The following is a 23,570-nucleotide window of genomic DNA, read 5'->3' as shown; positions in this document are numbered from 1 at the left end:
AGTGAGGCACATGACTTGAGGCTTAGTCTAGGCCACTATAGATATTGCAAACCTAAATACATTGGTCCTGACTGAAGTAGTTTCTCTCTGGGCTAGCCTAGACTGTTGTAAATATGACAGATCAACTGAATATGTTGTATTTCTTACAATGAATACACATAGCAGGAGTTTAATACAGTTCCTCATTTAAATGCTATGTTCTGTACAGTGTAAACCATTATTGTGGAACACAAATGCTGGAACATTAGTGTGGGTGTTGCAGTGTTCATTTGTGATATTTATCATAATGGACATACCAGAAAAAGCAAATTTGAATGACATATCAGCTATGCAAATAGCTGGCCCTTTGATAAATAAATGGTACGTAAGTGGGTCAGAAATAGACCAAAACTGGGTACAGGCAGCGTTTCAACCCTTAGCACTAAATAATTGAATCTTCATCAGGATTAGAACCCAGTTTGCGTAGCATCCAGAGATCCACTAAAAGATGGGGGGATTTCTTTTCTCTAGAGTCTCGACACCCTTATTTGATAGTGTATAGTCATTACTGCACTGTAAATAAATAATACCTGAACTCACATGGTGGATTGCAATACAAAGGGATTAGAGGAAGTGAAGAATCCAGTGAAAATAAGTGTAATATTTAATTGAGAAGCCATCTCTCACAGAGGCGCTGGGATGTCCGTCTTTACCAGCAGCGTGATTCAGAATCTTTTGGCTCAAAGAACTCACATAAAGGTGATGCAGGTCAGTCTAAGCTGCTTTTATGTCTTTTTGAGAGCCAGAATTTCAGTGTCCCTCACCTCCTTCTCGATGGGAGGAGACGGAGGGGGGGCGGAAGAAAGGGGGCAAACAGGGAGGGCCGTTTTGCATTTTTCACTGACTAAGTGGAGGGGAAAGTCACTTGCAGTGTTCTCTCCTCTCTGGTTCAGCTTGTGTCCATGTGGAGATACCTAGCGCTTAGAGTCTCTGCTAGGGAACGAACCATATTCATGTAGTGGAGAGGGAACCTGCAGTGGACTCTCGTTTTTCCATGAACAATATTCCTGTGAAGATCGTGGGCACCTGCTGTGTGTGGACCTCCCCCATTAACCAGACCATGATTATGTGGTGAGGGAGATGACCTGTATAGTGGATTCTCTCACCAGCACCACACATAATCATGCAGCAAGCTTAGGCCCTAGCCGTGGGCTCTTTCATGGGGTATAAACAATATTCATGCGTGAGTGGAGAGACAAACGGTGGAATGACCAGTCAGGAGCCAGAAATACATTTTTGGGGTGAGATGGAAACACAGGCAGTGTGCCCCCTTTTTGGATCCCACTGTCAGTAATGCCAAATGTCAGGTGTGCCAAATAACAACACTGCCTGCTCTTGGGCTGATTCCACCTCTCGTGCCTCTTTCTGCCATAGTCCTACACTTCCTGTCTATTTATCTTGCTCATGCGGGTTATTTTTCATCCCTTCTTTCTCCCTTCCTCATTATCTCCATATCTTTCTCTTCCTCCTTCTTTCTCTCTTTTATGCCTTTCTCTGGGTCAAAGTCTAATTATGAAAATTAAGTACTGGGGCCCTATTACGCTAAGTGCCAGAGGGCGCAATGGGCGCTTGCGCCCGCTTTGCGTGCCCCCGGGGCACTTTGGCATTACAGAAGGGACCGCAGACGCTTGTGTGGTGCTTTCTGTAATACCGATAGCGGAAGCGCATGTAGAGCGCCAGCGCTATCTTCAGGGACAATCCCTCATGTGCATGGGAGTGTGACCCATGCAAATGAGGTAATCCTGTTGCTTCTGTGCCTGCGCCGTGTTACAGTGAAAGTAAATTAATGAATGTGGGTGGAGGTCGCACTCGGTTGAACAATTGAACAGAATACTTAGGTATGTGTGCGCGCTGAATTACTGTCTGCTAAACAGTGAGCAATGCATAAATAAAGCCTGACCCCAAATTAATGGCTGTAAGGACTTCAGCACGCAACAACATGAGTGTGTATACTCAGTATTGAATATTTAATACATATTCATCATGTACTTTTCAAACAGAAAATTTACATTAGACAGAACATCGACATTCCATCGCTCAGCTCAAATTTCAAATAATTGAACAAGTACCCATAAGGCCAGACATGGATAATTCAAAGACCCTACTTCAACGAGAAGTCTTTTGGATTAAGAAATTGGGAACCCTCGTTCCTTTTGGACTCAATGATAAGATTGAAATGAGCTGCTTTCTTTAAAATTGACATTCATAGATCGCTGGACCCCACGTTGCCCCGTTTCACCCCAGTTCACACTGTCCATCACCCAGACATACACTTCTCATCAATACACACATTTCATTAATTAGGTTTATGTTTAATTATTTTGTTAACATATGAATGGTATATGCTGTAATTATTCGCATTTTAATGTTTTCATTTTTGTAACGTAGGGCATATATTGTTGATCATAATTATGTTCATGAAAAATGCTCAGGATGCTTGATGTCATCAAATATTATACTGTTCTTTTTATTTTTAGAATTTAAAATGGCTAGATGCTTGTGATTACGATATAGTAGACGAATATGGTTTTTTGTTATTTGATTTCATCGTGAACAATGTTGACAACTGGTGTAGTTTGGAAGTCCGTCGCTTGTGTCGTTTGTTTACCGCCGTCATAGTCGATAGAGGATAGTTCTGGTAGTCCGTTATTGCTGGCGATGAAGCAAGCTTGCGAGTAAATAGTGCATGCCGGTAATGCGGAAGTGCGTTCACCGTTTGGGAGTCGAATCTTTGTTGAATCCACGATTTACAGCTTCGGTTAGCTTTTTTGTCATTTTTAAATTTCAGTTGTGTCGTTTAACCACACAACTTTAGTATCACAAAGCGATGTATTTACAACGCTCGCAATTCTCTTTGCCTAGGTTGTAATCCCAGGTCCATTCATTCACTGCACGGCTGAGTCACGACTTCATAAACGCCGAGGTGAGCTACGATTATGTTTATGGGCAGCGACCATTTATCCATTCACATTTCTCATGAGCAAGCTCATTTGAGAACGCATTTAATTCTGTCCTCATTTTTTCATAGGCAGTTGATTATGCACGTTTGGCTTAAACGCGACCCCATATATTTAAGGTGAGCTAGTAACATAGTCCTTCACCTATAAGTAAAGACTAGTGGCATTGACAATGGTCTGAATGTTCACATTCCCTTTCATATTGTTTCAGGCAAATTCTCTGCTAATCATTCATTTGGTAAGTCTGGCTATATCTCTTGCTGGTATTGCAAGATGAAAACTTCCGTATAGCTATGTTTTGATTTCGTATTTGTTCATATTTAGGTTACAGGCAACAGATTGAGCACTAATATGCCATAACAACGTTTTCTATTTTCTCAGAAAGGTGAGAGATACCTTAGCATTGTTCTTGTTTCGGTCATGGTTCGGTGTGATTAAGGCTGTGTGACTTTTATTGTGATGATCTGTTGGGTCAGGTTCATGTGTTGTAATTTTGTATAGTCTGTCATTTAGGCAGTATTCCTATGTTTGAAAACTAGTAGGTATTGGCATTGGATAATTTGTTTCCTTTTCCTTTCAGGAACCCCTGACGAAGGGACTCCGTGTCCCGAAATGCATTGGGTTTTTTAATTTAATGTGGCGTTTTGTATTGTGTTATGAGCTTCAAAATGTAAATCAACTCTTTTTGATTGTGTAAAATGATGTATGTTTACTGAATGAAAATTTTCTGTTTGAAAAGTACATGATGAATATGTATTAAATATTCAATACTGAGTATACACACTCATGTTGTTGCGTGCTGAAGTCCTTACAGCCATTAATTTGGGGTCAGGCTTTATTCATGCGCCGTGTTACAGACACGGGCGCAGAAGCATAGAAGCTCTCATGACGCCAACTGACACTGCGCCACTTAAAAGGTGGCGCACTGTCAGTGCACCCCCTGAGAGCAGCCCTCTAGATGGGGGAAAGGGGCTTCTATGAACCCCAGACATCCCCTTGCAGGCGGGTGCAGTCACTGACTGCACCCGCCTGTAAGGGGATCTCTAATCCCCCTTCAAAATGCAGGCGGGTTGCTGCCTGCAGTGAAAACACGGAGTGGCTTTAAAGCAGCTGCTCTGTTTTTCATATCAATGCGCTGCCCCAGGGCAGCACGAGTTCGCTGCTGCCCTCAGGGCACCACATTCATCATAATACGGCACATTTTCCTTCATTGCCCTGGACGCATCGCCCAGCGCAATGAAGAAAAATGCACTGCATGTATAACGTGGCCCCTGATTTCCAAAACTGAGTGGCGGCTCCCACCACCTGTACTCACCATCAGCCTATAGGAAATGTTACATAGGGCAAGGAGGACTACACAGTGTAGAAATCACGTCATCCTTAGTGGTCGGCAGTGGCTGGAGAAACACAAAGTCAAGATTTGAAACATACCACAATTACTTGTGTTGGATTTACTAATAACAATGTATTTCTACCCAAATTAACTATTTAGCAACATTAGAATCATGGAAGACTGGGGAAAAGCCCAATATTTTAACCCATATGATGCAGTTTGCATGCAGCTCTTTGATGATAGGTCATAAGTCACGGTGCTATATTAGGACTGTATCTCATGTAACAAAAAGATCTCCGTGTCCAAAGCACTAACCAACTGAGCTATCCACAGAAAATACAGTTCTGTGTTCTGCATGGTACACGTTCTTTACAGCAGGCATATTAACCCCCTGTGCTACTTTATGATGAGTCATAACTGCCACTAGACAAAACTGAGCTCCCTTTCCAGCAGGAACATTATTCAACAGTGTTATCTTGACAATGTTATTGTTGCCTGAAAACTGCAGGCCACCCCCAACCCTCCCCGCCCACCAACTCCAAGCCAGGTGCGTCTGCACTGGTGGAACCGCCCCAAAGCCGGCCCTGTCCACAGTGGATGCAGTATACACGTGGTACACACCTGCAGGTACAGTAGGCTGCCCACAAACCATAAATACCTGTGTGAATAGCGTGGGCGTGTGCAGCAGGCGCTCCCCTCTGCACAAACAGGGATCACGTGCTGAAGGTAAGGTTAGAATGTGAGCCTGGGCGAACCTTTGCTCCTGGGGTTTAGAGTAACAACTTAGCCAAACACTCTTCCACGCTTATTTGCAAGCTCTTTCATCGCTTTTTCCCCATATTAAAAGTGACGCACCGGCGGCGCAAGGCTCTTACATATAAGCCCCTTGGTTTGGGGGAATTGCGATGCTATTCCACGAGACCCTCCCACCTGTGCCTGCATAATGTATGAATGCCTGGGAGCACTGGCAATGAGGCTCCCCCTGCTCTGACAGTGGCTGTCCAGAGAGGGGGGGTCACCCTGAAGGATCTCCCCTTAATTCAGACATAGGGTGAGTGTCGGCGGCTCCTGCAGTGGAATCCATATTTACTAAAGTTTTACACAGGTACTCACAACACAAAATATAGAGTGAATTTAACAACCATTATAATGGCCCAGGTGCGCAGTGCCAAACTGCGCTGCACCGCACGTGCGCCACCCTAAGTAATTAAGGGGCGGGGCCACGGTGCACGGGAGCACTTGTCCCGGTCCATCCCGTCTGAGCAAACAACATTTAGGTGGTGAGTGCAAGCAGCACAACTAAAATGTGTATTGTGGTACTATAACCATATTTATGTGGCGCTCTCTAGCCTAAATGAGTCACATGCCATGTTCATGTGGAGAAGTGGAGAAGTGTGGCTCACTGGTTAGAGCAGGCAGACCCTGAAGCAGAGGTCAGACCCGGGACCAGGGTTCAATTCCCGACGCGGCAGGGTCTTGAGCTCAAATGTCCATGGACTCGATAATTCTCGCTTCGGTGCCTGACCTAATCATTGGTTCACACTCTGCAACTCTGGGCATTAAACTTGCTTAATCTCCACAACGGCCCCCCGCGGCGGGATGCCTGACTTTCACTTTGGGGATGCCCTGTAGGGGCTATCTCACAGGGAAAAGCCAGGACGGGTTCCCAAGGCAAGCGCGGAGATACCCCTTCGGGGGTCGAATCTGGCGCTATATAAGAATATAATAATAATGTGGCGACGGGGAGCGCCTGCCAGTGAAATCTCCCTCCAGCACCACCTGTTGTGAGAATGGGTCGCTCCAGTGCCCTCTTCTCTGCAGTGCATACCATGTATCCCTGTTGTGACAAGTGACTCTACTTTAGACACTATCTGCAATACAGTAATAGCGTGGATGTTAGGGTGACCAGGCGTCTCGGATTGCCTGACAATCCCAGTTTTTCGCCAGCTGTCCTGGCTGATTTCAGGAAATTTAGCTCATGTCCCGGTTTTTAGAGAGGTTTGGCTGAAAACGCTGGGAGGTATCTTTTTATGTTTTGAAAAGCAGGGATAGGTATCAGCTGTTCTAAAAAGTCAATTTAATTAATAGGAATACCGGCGTTAAAAATAGCATTTTATGTATGTTCTTACTGCCTCTTCTGTAATTCTCTGCTAAGTAGCATTCTGTGCGCTGTGTGGAAGTAAAATTGTAGTCCTCCTATTTTTGGGAAATGTCCCGGTTTAAAATAAAGCTTAAATAGAAAAAAATGCAATATAGAAAAATGTATAAATAAATACCTTCGTAGATTAGAATTGTGTACACATCTGCAGGGCAACATTTTAAAAGATCTATGCATTACTAAGTAATACAAACAAAGCCACAAATGAATGTTTCTGTTACTTTTCTACAGAGGAATAGTGCTTAGTAACTATATAACCATAGCCACTGGTAATAATTGATTCTATGGCCACTGCATTTTCAGCATTGTTGTGGCTTTACCAGAGTTGTCACATAATCCATCTGTTGCATACTTTGCAGGTTTGAATGCAAAAAGTGTTTTAGCTCAAGTGGAGCAAAAATGACTACAAAAGTGCCACACAAATTGCCCACAATGGCAGATCCTTTGCACAGGTTAACTGGTCAACTACCATTTGCTGATTTTTAGATTTAGGTGTTACACTGGTACTAATGAGTTTCAGCATTTGCTTAGAATGTATATAATGTAATATATGTTAAAATGGCAAATAATGCCACCCATAATTTGATGCATCATGATTTGCCTTTTTGTGGTGCTTGATTTAGTCAACCATGCCACAGAATTTGACACATGGGTGTAACTGGGGGCCCTAATTTGTGTTCTGGGCAATCTATATGGCACACAAAAGTTCAGGCGCCTGTAACGTGTTGGTCACCAGTCATAGTCACAAAATTTCAACAGGAAATGCGCCCAAGAGGATTCTGAAGAAGTCCATAACTAGCTGCAAACAACGTACTTAATTGAGTGGTGACTTGGTGGGGTCAAATGTCCATATCTCGAGAACTGCATAGGATAATGACATGTAGTCTGGGTCAAGACCAGGGGGCGAAGGTGAGGGAATCTTCAGGACCTCTGGAAACAAGTGGAAGAAGCACATAGGTTTCCCCACAGGAAGGATGGGACCAGGCGAGAATCCTAGCCTTCCTCGCATCGTTGACAGGTGACAGTTGTTCCTCTGGGCCTGAATGATGTTTGGGAAACTCGGGAAGCTGGTGGACTGAAGACTGCGTGTCCTGGAGATGGCACATTCCCACGATGACACCCTCAGGTCTCCTTGCTACAGTTTATGTATTAGAGAGTTTTATATAGCGCTAGCTAGACCTGAATGTATCAGAGCGCTTTACAACAGTAAATGTTCACATCAAAGATAACACGTCTATACAGAATATCTGAGTTTGTGAAAAAGTTTACAAGATTTACATGAAGGGACTCACAAGAGTCACAGTTGGCTTCTCTGGCTCAGAGACAGGGCCATTCCTCCTGAAAGGTACAGTCCAGCGCCTTCATCCTCAGCCAGCAGTCTTCCCTCACACAGCATGGTTGCACTAGCACTTCGTCTTGAGTCTTTGACCCAGGCCTTTTCCCAATCAACCAAGGACGACATTTTCCAGCAGAGTGTTACCTCTGCATCTCAGTTGTTTTAGCTGCACTTGTGCTCAGCTCTTCCTTGGATGGAAAGAAAATCCTGGAACAGACTGCTTCCGACACACAGTACTAATGGTCAAGCTGAGCGATCAGTCCTGCGACCTTTGAAATCTGGGGAATTCTTCCAGGTCAAGTCCCCCTGGCTGCATGGATAGGAGTGCATGGAGGAGTCTTGAATCACTCTTGCTTCCAATGAGATGCTGTCATCTGGTCCAGGCGGAACGTGCATCCACTCTGGGAGAGGGACCAGGTCCTTCGGGTATGCAGGAAGGGAGGAGGGAGTTTCTGGCAGTACTGCAGTTCATACACGGCCTGTCACACTTTTAGAACTTATACACATCAATATATGTCCCACAATAGTAAAGGGCCACAGTTAAGGAAGACTGGTTGGCCCTCTTACACGGGGTAGGTAAGCAGGCATCCACTGCTGAAGTGTACGGATAGAAAGGTCTGTCCCTTCACTAGTAATCTTGCTTTCACCGCAGCTGGTATTTCCAAGTCCATTTAGAGCAGGCAGTAGACACTCTCTGAAATGGGGGTGTATATTTGGGACACCTTAACTCAGAACACTGCTCTGGGGTCTTAAGTCAGTTAACAAAGAGAACCTCAGTCAGTTTGAATGATTTTTGTAGCTCACTGAGGCAAAAACCACAGAAACCAAAAACACAGAGCAGGACAGTATGGCTCTCCAGAGCCCTTCATAGTAAGTCACAAGTTCATAACAAGTACTCCTTTCTCCTTGCACTGTTGGCCTATTGGCATTTCCAGTTGCTAAATCATACGTCATAACACAAGCCACAATGTTTTACAATTCTTAACCAACCTGACCCGCTTTTATAATATATTCGATATCTTGTGCACGGGGCGAAAATGCATTTTGTGCCCTCGCTGCTGCTGGTGAAAGTGGTGAGGCAGCAGGGGGAGCATTTTGTGTTCACGGGTCAGTGGTGAGTGGCTGGCCTCAGGCCGCGGGCATCTCGGCACTTTCCTCGGCTGACCTGATTTTCTTACCCTTAGACAAGTGGGTGGGGTTGTTTGTGCGTGGGAGGGGATGGGGGGTTGGTGTTTGGGGTGATGGGGCTTCTCACCTTCACACAGCTGAGCACAGGCACCATGCAACACCGGCAGCAGTTGGTGGGGTATTGGGGGTGTCAATCATGGCAGGCGAAGAAGAGTGATTGAAAGAGGTTTAGTCTGAATGATTTGAGCCAGGTGAGGTGGGCGGGATACTACAGACAGTTCCCCGCGCCCCTCTGAAGACAGGCGCCCTGTGCCCTTGCCAAAAGCCAGCCCTGCACTTTCATTCTGATGTAGGCGTGAGGCCTAGCGATTTTGCAACCAATTCCTCCACGATTACCAAAGCTGGTGTGTACTAGTCACAGTATCCTCACACCGGAAGCCGGCTTCGGCCGGCCGCGCGGGTGAAGCTCGTGTACTGGTCTCGAGGTACATCACGTGACCACCACGCCCAGTGCCTGCTGGTCTCTCTGCCCACTGAGGCGGCCGGGCCCTTCAACGAATAAAGCACATGACGACCGTAATGGTGCCCCGCGGGGGGCCGGCGGGCTGCTAAATGCGACTCTGCTGCCGACGCTGGTGATGAGACGCGCTGTACTGCAGCATTAGAACTCATAGTGTGCCTGACTGATAAATGAAAATAAATAGTTATACTTTGTTTTTAAATAGAACTATCTTTTTTCTTTGTTAATAACCGTCTAATTCCGAGATTACTTTTTTGGGGAGTGCTCACTATGGCCTTCTGGGTCAGAAGCTTACACATTTGGATATTAAGGAAAACGTGGCATGTGAGGTAAAATATTTTGAACATGATCACATAATTTGGTCCCGTGGGAAAGTTCGGATTTGAGCCCACGTTTCCTTGTCTGGTAGCCAGCATTCCAGGCAGCTACAGCTGATGTCTTTTCCATTAGCATTTTTGCAAGAGTAGACAATCGTTTGTCAATAGTTGCTTTTTTAAAAACTTATTCTTTTCACTTTTCTTTGTGATTATGTTTATTTTTCATTTTGTAAAGCACATATTGGTAAGGGGTGGTTCTCCTTCAGGTATCCTTTTCAAGCTAACCTGGAGACAGAGAATATATGTAAAGGGATGTTTCTCACAGCTGGTAGCACAGAGACTGACTCCAAGCAGAAGCACCCTCAGCATGGGCACAATGAAGCGTGGGATCTTCCTCTGCAGCAATCAGGGACACAGGATAGGTTGGCTTGGAAACTTCCTTACCTGGAAAACCAGAAACTGCTGTCCCCTCATTTAATTTTTATAGGAAAAGGGATCCTGCAGTCCTCTACCTTCTGCTCAAGAAATATTCATGTGGTGAGAGGAAGTACATAAAGTGAACTCTCCTCTCTGAACAAATTGTATTTGCAATGGATGTTTCCTCTGTAAATTAATATAAAAGTCAATAGGCATTAAAAATCCCTCAAGTGTATAAGACATTGTACCATTCACATAGCTAGAATAAACCTATATAAAAACTTCAAACTAGAGGTCCTCTATGTAGGGGTTTGGGCTTCAGGAACAAACCCATCAAAGAAACAGAAGCAGGTTACCTTCAAAGTAAGGGTTAATGTAAAGGAAATACCAGAAACATAGATCTGCTCCATCTAAGCTTCAGGACTGGGTCGGCCAAGCAGAACTGTAACCAGCAAACTACTTGATACACAGATAGCATCACCAGCATTCACCAATAAGCAGATGAAACACAACTCAACTTGAAAGTCTCCACTGCTTCAGACATCCAACGCCTCCAACACTTCTTGCACATCATCCACATCTGGATGTCCAGCACCTACCTGAAGTTAAACCCAGCCAATATATTATTTCTATTATTTGCCAAAAACAGCAAACAAGATGCAGAACAAACCTGGCTCAATTACATGAACCTCGATGGTTTTAAACTCCCAACTCCCACCGAATGCTGAATCATTTGGATTTACCCTGGACACCAACTTCTACCTCAAGGAATGCATTGCCGAAAAAACCCACAAAGAGGGCATGGTACCCCCTCTCTTTTACAAAGAAATATAAATAGTTTCTTCCAGAAAGAGACATAAGAACTGCTGTTCAAACCTGTGTACTTTTGCATTGGGATGGTGGTAATGATTTAATTTGATTTGTGCATTTGTAGAGCGCACGAACGCCGAGGGCATCTTGGGGCTAATTCTCTACTCTATGGCCTCCCAGACTTCAGACTGTCATCCCTTATGGGCATCCTAAACACTGCTGCGTGCCTCACCCAGGGCCCGAAGAAGTATGATCAGCTCACCCCACACTGAAAGAACTAAGTTAGCCCCCCTTGCCATCCTGCACCATCTTAAAATACAGCGGCATAATTTACAAAGCCATTACGACCAGCGCTCCTGCTGGTCTTGCGGAGAAGCTCACCATCTCTAATGGTTCTTAGCACACCCGCAGCAAGGGCACCATCAGCCTGCAAGATAATTAGTGCCAAAAAGAAAAAAGCAAGACAACAGGCCTTTTCCATCTATGCACTCAGGATCTGGATCAAGATACCCATATCCATCAGTGCTGCCCCAATTTAGAAAAGAGTTGAAGAGACTCATATCTTTAGAGAATTCTACATTGCAGGGCATTAACCGCCCACGTCTGTGCTTCTTCTCCTATAATTTGGCGAATTCAAACTTACCTTTGCTCATGTACAGCGCTTTGCTGACTTTTGGCAAATGTCACTCTATAGAAATGCCAAATACATACATACTTGGAAGATAATTTCCAGTACTCCGAGCCTGCTTTCATAGGTGGCTGGGAGGAAGTGTCTGAAGTGCACAGTGTAAGTGCACTACCCTCAATCACACCCCCTTTAGGCAGGCTCACCAGAATTCCATGGAAGGTTTAGTTATGTTTGGGTAAAAACACATTAGTAACCACGTCCAATGAGGCTTGGTTATCTTTTCAAACAGCCCATATCAGATCCCACATGTACCAAGAATGAAGAGAAACCTTCTCCAGCTGTTTCCTGTCCTTGTGTCAGCTTGAGACTTCTAGTTCTGTGTCTGCCTATTAGTTCTTACATCAACTCCTCACTTGCCATCTGATAGTCCCCAAGAAAATAAAAGATGGCATTGTGACACCAATGTGGACGAAGACCAGCGCAGACGCAAATGAGCGTGCCAATCCCAGACCTGTGTTCTGTCTTCCTTCCGTCAACTAGGTCCTTCACTCAGTTGTCACTCAGCAACTCTCTTTAAACCTACTTAGTGACTTCAAATTGAGAGCCAAACCCTGTAGGGGGACAGAAACCGTCATGGTTAAGCCTGAGCACAACTGCTTTTGAACCTTTCCACTGCATTTAACACTGTCAGGCACAACATACCCCTGGAAGGCGTAGATGAAAACTCCGGTAGGGAAGAAAGGGTACTCGTTCGGTCTGGAGAGCACAGCTTTCAAATATACCTATGTGTAAAGTATTCATAGAGTGGGCTTTGGATACGGCCCTTTAAACCGTGGGTTTTCTCCGATCAGCCTCTTTCAGACATTTTCATGAGCCTTTGTCAATCAATTCTTGGCTCAGTCCAGCCTCCGCTTGAGTGCTTGTACTGACCTGCATGAGTGACTACTTTACAGATAAAGCCCTCTCTGTCCACTCTTGCAGGCTTTCTTCCATTTGTCACTCTAACGTGCTCACTATGCATGAGATTTCACATTAAAACCAGTTCTATTGGCTTTTTTCAATGCTTGTTTAGTTCATCATTCCTCAACAAAAGGGCTCACCACGTCACCCCTTTGAAAAGCCTCCTCATTACCTGTGCAGTACCACAAGTATCCACTGTACCCCCTATTCTCTTCAGTGGACATGCGGCCATATAGGGCAGTTCCTCGAATCCCATAACAATGCGTATCACATGTACACTGACGACACTACGCTACACTAAAAGCTGCTGGAGTCCAGTAACCGACAACACATCAGGGACTGCTCAGCACAGATGGAGTTTCTGCTTGGGAGCCCAATGTTCCACATTACCGATCAGATCAGCTACCTTCCATCTTTGGGACAACCCTTCAACCCTGCAAAACATGTGAAACTTTGGGATACTCTTTGACTTCAAATTGAGCTTCATTCATCAATGCCGTCTTGGATGCAGCAACATGTTTCTACAGGGTGTGGCATCTTTCCAGCCTTTTGTGCACATTTTATTACCAGTCCTTTATGAGGCTGCCAAGTTGTTCACAAAGGCGCTGAAACCCTTCCTGTATACTGATACATACATCTTGCACTAGGAGTGTGAACTCTGGAGATTTTCCATCTCCAGATAATAGCTCACGTGATTACCAGTGCCTTGTAGTTGCAGCATCATTCATGCTCCAGCTACTACAATACCTTTTACACTGGACTCTAGCATATTCTAGATGACCCCTAACTATGCTTCATCTGTGGGCTGAGCTATCCCAGTCACGTTAATCAATACTTTTAACACAACCCTGGCTACCAACAGCTCCCACTGCAGTGCTATGTTTACTACTAAAAACAACACACAGTAAATTACCCAGATACCTCCCCATCATCTTCCACCCCATGCATTGACCCCACAGATGCCTAAGGATGACCTCCTTGATCTGACTAAGCACCTGTCCTTCTAGATGCACTGGTGATCTCTTTACATAAAGTGCCCCAGACAGCCTCCTCCCCACACCCCACCCAACCTTCTGCAGTCTGCTCGTTACTGTTCATCTGTCCATGTCTAGTTACTCAAGGTGCCCCTCCACTCCCATTCCCCAATGATGCTAAGCCCATGTGACCAGTTCTTCAGCCTCCTTCTATTCCCCAATGGTGCTCAGCTCATGAGACTGGATCTTCTGTTTGCACAGTCCCCCTCTCATTCCCCACACCCCTAACGGTGCTCCCACTAACTCACTCTCTATCTGTATCCTGTGCTGCAAAATATACACAAAGTGTCTACTGTCCCCTTAGATTCAGGAGAAGACCCTCAAAAACACTCCTGCCCTTTCAGATCAGGCCGATGGCTTGGCACATCAGGAATCACTATGAACAGCGGGAGTACAGGTCTCTGTGGTGCAGCAGATGCAGTGACACCAGGTCCAGAGGCCCAAAGACCCACTGAGCCCTGATTAATGCTGTATTTTACTAGCAGGCAGTGGTGGGGCCTGTGGCATACTAGCTATTCCACTACATCTACCCTAGCGTAAACAAGGAAATGCCTCTTCTCCCCAAGATCAGTAGTAAAACAAAAAGTCATAATTGGGATTGAGTAGGCCCTCACATCCCTGTGCCACTGCACCTGCCGCACGATTGGTAACGCTGCCCCGGGAGACACAAAAATAAGACTTGGAGAGAGAAAGTTTCAGATCAGGGTATCTATCTATCTATCTATCTATCTATCTATCTATCTATCTATCTATCTATCTATCTATCTATCTATCTATCGCTCTATCTATCGATCTATCTATCTTCATGTCTCTCTCACTCACTCTCTCTGTTTCTGTCTGTACTCCTCTAGGTCTGTCTTCGTGGGAAGTGGAAGTTGCAGGTTGAGCTTGGTATGAAGGTTTGTGATGGCCCACAAACTCGTGAGTGATTGGTCATTCTGAAATTCCTATCCAGCCCTTTCCCACAGTGAGCACGGTCACTTTTGCTCTAGCATAAAGCCTGGTAACTCAACCGTCCCATATCTCACAGGTCAGGAAGGGAAATGGATCACTCCCGGGAATGTAGACCAAGGGCTATTTCCCACAGGAGAAAAACTTTTTTCCTTATTGAAAGAAAACATGTGCCTTTCAGCAGTGCAGAATAGTGCACTAAGTAGAAATTTGCATGTAGGAAACGGTTGCATGCGATTTTGACAAATATCAATCGTGAAGAATATGGTTTAACAAATTTATTTTGCTAGGCCATTGATGGCAAACTTTTCGTTAAGAATGCAAACCAATCTGTTGAAAGATGCTCTTGAAGAACCTTGTTTCTTTCTGTTAGATTTACCTTTTTTGGCTTTGAACAAGGTTCCCCCTTAACTCCCTGTTCCTTTGGTGTTTTGATACTGATGCATATTGATGTGTATTCTAAAACCAGTGAGCAAATGTCAGCAAATTGATAAATTGTTAAATTAAAATCAGTAGATTGAAATGAACAGAGAAGTTGGTCATAATATTGTTTTAAATTTGAGGGGAAGAATCGTTGATAAATTTATCAGCTGCGCGCTCAGGTTTCAAGTGATCAGTGACACTTGTGGTGCACTTACATAATAACAGACTCAACACCTTCTTCTTCAGTGCTGGTAACTCTAGGGTCGCCTTAGAGGCTTTGAGATTTTAACTAAAGGTGCCTGATCTTGTGGGAGTTCCCTGTTTCAGTGTTTCTGCGATAACGACTTTGTTGGTTCATGCTTTTTAATCATTGTACTATTATTGCAAAGGATGTTTTCTTTTAACAAGCAGCGTGCTTCGCTGCTGTCACATGTATTGGGGCATGTTTCAGCGGGCACCGTATGCAGCTGCCACTTATTTGTGTAAGGGGAAATTATTCTGAAATATTACTTTTTTTTAAAAAAAAACCCTTTGCCTCAGTTTGCTTCTTGCACACTTTTATTCTGTTTGAGCTGCTCATATGACATTACAGCGTTATTTTAGTCAGTCTTACGGCACTGCATAAAGGATGTAGGGATGCTATGAGTTGACAATTTAACCCTTTTTTCTTACTTGCCTACCTTTACTGGTGCAAAACCAGCATGCTGCACAGAAGATGGATGCATTCTTTAAGGTACTGCCCTTTTTTGTTTTGAAAACCTTTATTAATACTTCAACCAGTAGCTCGTAGCTTTACTTGCACAGAGTGAATTTGTGTTTATTGCTGCTTTGCCTGCTGTCCCCTAAAGCGAGGGAGCAGGATCGCTTTGAGACCAAGTGTGAGGCTGCTGATACAGGGGCCGGGACTGCGAGACCCAGGAAGCAGCGCAGGATCTCCGGAGCGCACCTGGAGTCTCTTCCCGCCCCTGCTCCGCCCTGATTGGCTGACTGAATACCTAACTGCTTGCGGCCCCCGCTTTGCGGGTGCCGCTCGTAGCTTTACTTGCACAGAGTGAATTCGTGTTTATTGCTGCTTTGCCTGCTGTCCCCTGAAGCGAGGGAGCAGGATCGCTTTGAGACCAAGTGTGAGGCTGCTGATACAGGGGCCGGGACTGCGAGACCCAGGAAGCAGCGCAGGATCTCCGGAGCGCACCTGGAGTCTCTTTCCGCCCTGATTGGCTGACTGAATACCTAACTGCTCGCGGCCCCCGCTTTGCGGGAGCCGCTCGTAGCTTTACTTGCACAGAGTGAATTCGTGTTTATTGCTGCTTTGCCTGCTGTCCCCTGAAGCGAGGGAGCAGGATCACTTTGAGACCAAGTGTGAGGCTGCTGATACAGGGGCCGGGACTGCGAGACCCAGGAAGCAGCGCAGGATCTCCGGAGCGCACCTGGAGTCTCTTCCCGCCCCTGCTCCCCCCTGATTGGCTGACTGAATACCTAACTGCTCGCGGCCCCCGCTTTGCGGGTGCCGCTCGTAGCTTTACTTGCACAGAGTGAATTCGTGTTTATTGCTGCTTTGCCTGCTGTCCCCTGAAGCGAGGGAGCAGGATCGCTTTGAGACCAAGTGTGAGGCTGCTGATACAGGGGCCGGGACTGCGAGACCCAGGAAGCAGCGCAGGATCTCCGGAGCGCACCTGGAGTCTCTTCCCGCCCCTGCTCCGCCTATAACAACGCCCCCCTGACGCTTAGCGGGACGCTTAGCGGGACGCCGGGCTAAGCCCGGGCAAAGGGCGGGCCGTCTGGGGCCGTCCGGGGACGAACGAGGACGGGACGGGCCACCCCACTAACAACAGCGCCCAAAAACCATTGCGGAAACGACTTGTCTAAAAATAGGTATAAATCTCCTATTTTGATATAAGTGGCAACTAATTCTATTCCAGTAAGGGGGAGCTGTCTAGAGTATTGTGTTGACGTATACACCTCATAGGAACAACAGTCTTCGAGATATACTACCAAAGTTACTATAGAAGCGGTTTTAGGAAAGACTAATGGGTCTAAGAAAATTACGTTCACGCACAATCTTCATGAAACGCATGGGAACTGAGGAAGCAGTTAGGAAATCTACAGATAAAGCGATAAAACCTGGCCGCACTACGCTAACCCCGGCAATTTATGATTATTTCTCTACCATACCATCAAAAAAGTTATCTGATAACAAAAATTACATCACTGAAAGTAAACCTTTTGGGAGTTCAGGGGATTTAACTAGATTATCTGATTCCCCACAACTGCTTCACAACGTAAGTGACATGGTGCCCACCAACAAGTCTATGTTAAAAGATTGTAACTCTATCCTCCTGAAATCATCCACTCCTATAAAAGACTATGAGAGCTTACACAAATTAGAGGACCTAAGCATACTTAATTGCAAGTTAGAACAAAATACTCCGAACTTAATAACATCCCCTATAAAGGGTGATGTGAGCCTACAAAAATTAGATGACACAGGCATAGTCCAACACAAAGTAGAAGAAAATAGCGTCGAAATTAAGCAATTAATTACTGAAACAAAAAAAACAACTATACAAGAACAAGATTCTTTTCTGGACCCTTTTCTAACCGATAATAAAAATCTCGATGCATCGACAATACCTATATCTAAGGCTCTATTCTCATTACAGGCAATATTAGAATCGGTTCTCTCCTTTCTAGGAAACATCCTTGAAAATTCAGATCAAACTCTGGATGTCCAAATTGGCATTCTAAAATTCTTAGTAGAAGAGAAAAGAAAGAAGGAGTCCTTAAAAATAATAGCAAATCAATCAAAGGATACTATTATTCAAAAGGAAAACGATTATAAACAAAGTAATCGACACTCCTCTACTCAGACATCAGAAGAAGATCTCATAGAAACTCACAAAAGGAAAAAACCGGAATCTACTAATGATTAAAAAATGTATTCTTTAAAAAGATTATTCAGAGAGAGATCGCAAAAAAATCAAAAGCAATTCCCGATCTTTAACAAACAAAAGAAAAAGGATTCATATGATAAAGACTTAGTAAAGGAAGATGAAGATTCATGTACAAAAACTAAGTCAGAACCTCCAGTAGTAGAAATAACAATAGATAAAACCAAGGAAACAGAGGAAAAGGGAAAAAATAAAAGGAGGAAAAAACCTCTCAGAAGGATCCAAAAAAAGAAAAACCGCAAACTTAAATTCCAAAAAATCAATATACCCCAAAAAGATTTACAGGAGAAAAACGATGAGAAAAGTACACCATATACGAGTAAAAAAGGAGAATCTCCCAAAGGAATATGTACAGATATAAAGCCAGAACTGAACCCAAGGGCGGACGAATATCTCCCAACCAAGATAGTCATCAAGACAAGACACGAAAGTATTGATGTCAAAAGAACCTACATGAAGGACAACGTAAGCAGCGTAAATATACAGTCAAATGTACTTCAATTTGAAGAACTATTCCCCACTGATAATACACCACTTAATAGAGGCAGGATACTCAACCTCCTGCAAAATATAAAGTCTCTTCAACTATTGACTAGCAGGGAAATTAATCTAGTGACTCTCCCCAAAAGTGGTCAAAACAAAATTGCAACGGTTTTCTTTTGGTCTCCCGTAATACCTGGGATTATACTTAGGGAAAAAGAAATAATACATAGATTTGGATATGATGTAATTGAGAAGGTAGAGTTCAAAGGAAATAAAAACTATAAAACCGCAAACAACAACAGGCAACGAATCCCTAATTCATATCCAAACAATGGTCCCAGATCTTTTTCGATGCCTGAAGACTCGGGGGCTAGCAATTTTAGAGATCTGCGACAGGGAGAAGCGATCCTGAAAATTCGTTTAAATGAAGGAGAAAGGGAAGTATGGTACTTTGAATCAAATGAGAACAAAGTTACCGATATTGAATCCGAGAAGTCGTGGACATGGCTACCGGGGATGCTGAACTGCAATAAAAGTGCTAGCCAACTGAAGTATTCTGTTTAACCAAGGTCTAAAGCTAATATCGTGGAATGTTGCAGGGAGAACAACAAATAAAATGAAGGAAGTTTTAAAAAGCCAGCCTGATATTTTAACCTTACAAGAAACCTGGGCAACGGAACCCTTTTCACAAAAAGGGTACTACGTCTATAACATATCTGCAAAAGCTACTAATCGGGGCCATGCCAAAGGAGGTTTGGCTATCCTAATGAGAGAGGATTGTACATGGGAACAAGAGATAGTTGAGACCAACAGTGACAATTTGCAATGCATCAAACTTTTTCTAAATACCGATAACATGAGTCCGCAAAGAGCAATGTTGCTTTTTAATATATACGCCCCTCCAGGAAAAAAGTACAACATGTTATTTGAAGATATCTTGGAAAGCATTAAACAAACAATAGAAGCCCATATGTTTCCACTTTTTATGATTATGGGTGATTTCAATGGGAAAATTTCTAATCCGGAAATAAAAAAGTGGGGAAGAATTTTTGAAGAGGAAAGCCTGGAATCTTATACTCCCCAATTCCCCAGAGACATCCGCTCAAACAAAAGAGGGAAAATAATGTTATCCGCGCTATTTAATATAAATGGGGTAATTTTGAATGGGAACATTGAAGGAGACATCCCGGCATCATATACAAGACAGGGAAACGGGAGTCCATCGATAATAGACTATATCATCTGTGGCAAGGATCTATATGAAACCATTTCCCATCTTCACTCCAACTTCTCATCAGACAGCGATCACGCCATGATGCAATTACGAACCAGTTGGTCGGCTCAGTCTGCAGTAAAAGGACAGATGACTCTTTGTAGAAATGAAACTCTGGTAAACAGCAACCAGAGACGTATCTTCTGGAATTCATCTTTTATGGGCAAAATAGCAATACTGGTTCAGCTTAAACACTTCTTAAAGAAACAGCACTCAGAAGATCCTATAGAAAACTTTGAGAGTATGCTTACCGAATTAAAAGAGGCACTAATAAAAACGAATCCCCAAGTAAATACTGGTAATAAGATGAAGAAAAATTCTAAAAAAACCTGGAACTCTCAGATAAAGAAAAAACTAAATAAACTGATACGAGCTCATTATCTACATTCTTCTCCTACTAAAAAGAAAGAAATAAACAAACTGAAAAATCAGCTGAGAAGAGAAAAAATAAGTAAGAAAAAAACTATTCAAGATCGCAACTGGGTCGATTTACAAATTGCTGCAAAAGAACCAAACCAGAGAACTTATTGGTCACTAATAGCTAAACTAACAGGAACAAAAAAGAAATTACTAGCAGTACCGGTTCCCCCAAAAGAGTGGGAAATTTATCTGACAGATCTCTATAAATCAAATATGGTCAAACTTGAAGAAAACTGTACAGATAATGTAAAGGAGAAACAAAAACCATTAATTCCTAAAACAACAACTATAATGGTAGAAACTCACATTCGAAGGGCAAGAAGCACAGGTGCCTTTGGCCCGACCAAATTCCTATCAAGGTCCTGCAGATGAACCCTAAGGAATGGAGTCTTTTGTTAACCCCACTATTCAATTATATCTTGACCACTGGAGCAGTACCAAAATCGTGGCTGGGGAGCATTATTATCCCCATTCATAAAAATACCGTCAAATAGCTCTGATGGACGCGTCCGGAAAAATTTTCGCAGCTGAAATTTTATTGCAACTAAAAAACTGGGCTTTTTCGCTGGGACTGATACCGATGTTCCAGGCTGGATTCAGGCCGAAGCACTCTGTTACGGACAACATTGCAATTATCCAGGTTATTCTCGATAAATATGTGACACGAAGAAAACAGACGGTCTATATGGCATTTATAGATTATTCGACCGCATTCGATCGTGTTGATCGACCCACTTTATGGAAAAAACTGAGGGGTTTTGGAATCAATGAACATTTGCTACAGGTAATAATAAGCCTCCACACTACAACGTGGTGTCAAGTCCAAATGGGGGGCGAAAAAGGTTTAACGAAAGTAATAAATACAGAGAATGGTCTTAAACAGGGATGTTTATTAGCCCCTATGTTATTTTCGCTTTACCTTAGTGACCTGCCAAAGCAGCTACAGCAGGGATCTAGCCTGCCTCCAAAAATAAACAAACAAAGTATTCATTCGTTGCTCTATGCGGACGACATAGTTATGTTCGATCTCACACCATTCGGTTTGCAAAATTCTCTTGACGTTTTGTTTCTATACTCAAATAAAAATTTCTTAATTCCGAACGTAAAGAAAACAAAAGTTGTAGCATTTTCTGGAAGGTAAAAAAGCGTCAAATACAATTGGAGGCTTGGAGGTGAAAAGATCGATGAAGAAAAAGAATATACATATCTCGGCAGGACTCTTCAAAGAATCTAACAAACACAAAGCATATAGATAAATCAACAAAGAAATCTGATCTACACGCCGGAGCACTCTCAAGACTCTATAGTGCCACGGGGAGCAGGCACTTTTCCTCATTACTGAAAATATATAAAGTGAAAATCCCTGCAGTCCTCTCTTATGCTACAGAATACATACCTCTAAAACAATGGGGCTTTATGGATCGACAAGAGGGGAAAATACTGAAAAGAATGATGAAGGTCCCACTTGCTACACCAGTACAGGTTCTAAGGTTAGAATTTGGAATAACAAGTGCTTACGCCACGGCTGTGGCCAACATTATTAGGTGGGCCTATAACCTCCTCCATGCAAAGGAGGGGACACTCAGGTTTTTGCTCCAAAAGGAAACCTTTGATACAGAAGCAGCTAAACAAACTTTCTCAGGGAATATGTCAGCTGCATTTCGAATGGCTGAAATCACTACAGAAATATTACTTACCTGGTCTGTATCGCAACTAAAACTTTTTCTTAAATGTTTTACACCAAGGTTGAGTTTTGTCCTGGACTATGCGCATACCAGCAAACTAAAAACTTTTAAATCATATACTGAACTCATAGAATATAAACATATTCAGCCTTATATTTTGTTTTCCCTAACTCATAGTGCAAGGAGGGTGATCTTGACGTTACGATTAGGGATCCTACCTGTCCAATTTCATACATCTAAATGGTCAGCTGGGGAATCTTACCATCTTTGCTCGTTATGTCAAGGAGGCGAGCAGACTGTGGAGCATTTATTATTTGTTTGCCCAAACTCTAAAGTTGTAGTAGCTCGTGCTTCATATATTGACCCTATTTACCGAACCTGCAGGCTAACAAAGGAAAAAGAACTATTAGCAGTGGGCAAATTGCCTCCGAACGAATTTGTATGTTATAATTTTTATAAATTTTTTAAAACTATGTTGCTTTTATATTAATATGTGATGTATTCTTTTGTGGTCCTCTGTTGAGTACCAAAACAAATAAATTTTGACTTTGACTTTGACTTCAACCAGTTACAAATATGGGCCTACAACCACCAGGGCCGGCCGCTAATCAATGTCATCACAACAAATCAATTAGAACCAGACTCGGCCTCCCGGGAGGCGAATATAGCATAACTTCAATTAAAACTGGCAGCAGATCATACTATACGAATCACAGGATACTAAAGGCTCCATTTTATAATATAACACACAAATAGAGCAGATCAAGTCACTGAGAGTATGTGCCTACAACAGTACCCGTGCAGTACTGGTGGTGAATGCGTGAAGCAAGGCTGCCACAAGTATAAGCTATTGGTGATGGGAGGCTGAAACAATTCCCATCAGACCACCCATGTGGTGGAGTTTGCGTCACGTGGGAACTGTTGATCATGCCATCCCAGGTCCGCCCATATGATGTCAGTGCGGGAGTGGATGTCGAAAAAGGTGATCATAATCTACCTCTACAGGTGGTGTCAATGAAAAAAGTGCAGTGCTCAAATAATAAAATTGGCTACCAGTACTACAGAAGATGTTTCGACAGAAGTCCTGGTGTCAAGGATTAAAAATACGCTGGGTAGTCAAACTACTCTCTAGCGCTGTGCAGTTAGGTCGACATGTTTCAGCCATTAGGGTATCTGACCCGGCTTTCTTCAGGACCAATTGAAAAAAATAGCTACTGCAACTACATTTAGATTGTTTTGGTAATGAATCCAAACATGTAAAAATAATTACATATATACCAGAAAAATTCAAGCATGTATTAAAGAAGTTACATATATACCAGGACTTTAAATACTTAAATGTCCACTGGAAGGAAGGGAATGATTCTTCTTCCTAACAAAAAAGCAAAAAGACAGTATGTCAGACAACGCCGAGTTTCACATACACCAACCAAGCGCACAAACACAGGGACCGTGCAGGCACACATGCATGAATAATTTGCATTCTGCATTTATAAAGAGCATACTAGCTCGATCACACTGAGGCTTTTCCTCACGGTGATACTCACCCAGCCTTGTGTGGGTGATAACCTCACCTCACCCGGCAACCGCTCGGGGGAATGAGGCCCCGCTCTGTAGTGTAAAAATAAAATAAAAGACACAGTAAGCACATAACTTTACCGTGCTTAGACCAAATGGCTTTACACTTGAACCCAACAAACGTGTGGTAGTAGCCCCATCGTCATACCAGACACCGACATCATCCTAGATT

General features: G+C 43.5%; 1 protein-coding gene across 7 annotated transcripts in view; it reads left to right on the top strand.

Annotated features, from left to right (window-relative positions):
• Positions 1-23,570, top strand: part of SORBS3 (sorbin and SH3 domain containing 3) — a 369,145-nt gene that overhangs the window by 105,407 nt on the left and 240,168 nt on the right. The gene's annotated exons all lie outside the window — the stretch shown is intronic.

The sequence above is a fragment of the Lissotriton vulgaris genome, chromosome 11 (genome assembly GCF_964263255.1).
Source record: "Lissotriton vulgaris chromosome 11, aLisVul1.2, whole genome shotgun sequence".
In the NCBI taxonomy this organism is placed as follows: domain Eukaryota; kingdom Metazoa; phylum Chordata; class Amphibia; order Caudata; family Salamandridae; genus Lissotriton; species Lissotriton vulgaris.
Note: the sequence above shows the minus strand (reverse complement) of the source record. Positions and strands in the feature narration are given on the sequence as shown.